This window comes from Elephantulus edwardii, unplaced genomic scaffold, assembly GCF_000299155.1.
Source record: "Elephantulus edwardii isolate Elephantulus edwardi_28Jun2011 unplaced genomic scaffold, EleEdw1.0 scaffold00022, whole genome shotgun sequence".
NCBI classification, from domain to species: Eukaryota; Metazoa; Chordata; class Mammalia; order Macroscelidea; family Macroscelididae; genus Elephantulus; species Elephantulus edwardii.
In genome coordinates this window covers 26,041,991-26,044,317 of record NW_006399772.1, presented here as the reverse complement: position 1 = coordinate 26,044,317, position 2,327 = coordinate 26,041,991, and the positions used below count along the sequence as shown (strand labels likewise).

The 2,327-nt window shown below is 32.7% G+C and overlaps 1 protein-coding gene across 1 annotated transcript in view; it reads right to left on the bottom strand.

The window, feature by feature from the left end:
- CPED1 (cadherin-like and PC-esterase domain containing 1) overlaps nucleotides 1-2,327 on the bottom strand; it is a 354,996-nt gene that overhangs the window by 151,524 nt on the left and 201,145 nt on the right. The window lies entirely within an intron of this gene.

Sequence of the window (2,327 nt, the reverse complement as noted above, 5' to 3'; positions counted from 1 at the left end):
CACAGCTTCTCTAGCCATTCGTTTGTTGATGGGCACTTAGGTTGTTTCCAACTCCTTGCTATTGTGAACAAAGCTGCAATAAACATGGGTGTGCATAAGTCTACTAACATTTGTTGTTCTTTTTGATTGCCTTCAAGTTGAGCACGACTCACAGTAACCCTATGAACAAAAGGCTTGAAGCCCCTCTACTACAATTTTAATTAATGTGAATTAAATTCCAATACTTTATTGCCAAATTAGACTGTTTTTTTGCATCCAGATTATAATCTAGTGACAACAATAAATAAATTAGCTAAATATATTAAATAAAACCCCATATAGTCTATAGTTTTGTCTTTACAGTATTATGAGTCCTTCTACTTACAACCAAAGAAAAGTGAAGGTAAAATCATAGAAATAAAACTATTCAAAACCCAGAACATGATCATTTCAAATGGGAAAATGTTGAGGAGGGAAACAAATAGTTTAATTGGGTCCATGGGCTGAAGGAATCAAGTGGTTAATTGGGACCACAGCCTGAAGACCGGATCTGGTTCCAACAATACATCAAAGTTCCTTCAATGTCTACGTCATTGTTGTTCTGTACTCTAGAGTCAGAACAAACTCATCGCTGACCTTCCAGTGGGTTTCCGGAGTTTGTAAACTGCAGGGGAGGGAATTACCCATTTTCTCCCATTGAGCAGCTTTGATCCTTTTATAATTTCCTAAATTATTAAAATTACAGAAATTTCATCCCATTGATTCTCCTAATATTTACGCTTCAAAATTCAACCAAGCATCAGCCTAACCTATTCCTTAATAAATACTTGTTGTTGTTGAATACTGTAGAGTCAGAACCAACCCATAGCTGACCCTTCAGCGAGATTTCAGAGGCAGTTAGTCAGTGGGGAGGAGATTGCCCAACCTTCTTCTACAATAAATAATTGTGGGACAAATTAATAAATGAATATTCACCATGTAATCTCTTTCAAAGACAAAAATCCTTATAGACATAAAGACAATAAGAATACTAATTTATCATAGCTTATCTCTGGGCCTTCTGATTCATTTGATTGAGTAAATGCTTCTAGAAGTTTAGCATGCTTCAGAACCATTTAAAGGATGTGTTAAAATACAGATTATTAGACTTCATCCATAGAAATGTTGATTCCATAAATTTGACTTTTCAGTGATATTTATGCAATACTTGTGCTTCTGGCCTGGAAGCTGCTATGTGAGAACTATTAAGGAATTCTGGTGGCAAAGGTGATAGAGAGCTGCACTGTCAACCCAATGTCTGCTCATCTCCGGCAGTTCAAATCCACCGAATCTGATGGAGGGTCACTCTTGGTCAGAACCAACTAGACTGAAATGAGGGAGTGGCATTGCATCAATTCCTGATTTATAATGGGAAAAATTAATATATTTTAAAATTCTGCATGCAAGAATAAGTATTTTTAATTTTTTTTATTCTTAAAATGAAATATTTTTAAGTGGCAAAAATAGCATCAATTATTTATAAAGAGATTAAACCAGAGATAAAATCAAAACCATTATTACTTTCCTTTACCACCAAACCACCAGAGTTCTCTTAAATACTGTTAGTTCATGCTGCTTAAAACCAGTTTTTAAACTTACCCCCATATCATAGTCATCTTTCACGTAATAAATACTCTTCTAAAATATTATAATGGTTTCATGTAATATTTAACTTCATGACTATTGCTTAATGTTTTAATCTAATCCATTCCTATTACGTGCAATACTGGTGGTTTCTATTTTTAATTATTTACAAACAATTTATATTATTAAACGTTTGCATATATACTTAAGTATGTCCTTAAGATTATACCTTCAAGTAAAAATGCTGTTCTTTAAATTTATGTTTCAGTGCTTTTAGTGTTTATCATTAAAGATGCTTTTAAAAGGTTGTTCAAAATTGTACACTTGTCCTAAGCATGAGAATACTTCTTTTCCTATAGTACTTCACACTTGCGGAACAATTTTTGCAAATTCAAAGAAAGCTGGTACTGTCTTGCTTCATTTTAGTTGTGATTGCTAATAAAGCTAAATTCAGATACCCTTTTTGGGGAGGCAATATTTATTTTCATGTTGCACTTAAGTGTGACTCTATCCTTTTACCTTTGTGTTTTTTTCTTTTTTTATGACAAATAAGTTACATTCCCAAGTCTTTAAAATTTGTACATTAGTCAGAACAGTTGACACTTTGTATATGAACATCAGTAAGATATTTGCTCGTAGATGGTATATAGTGAATCTTCCTATTCATAAAAACAATAAATTCTTTCAGATATAAAAAATCTTTAACATAATATAGTAGTAGTAGT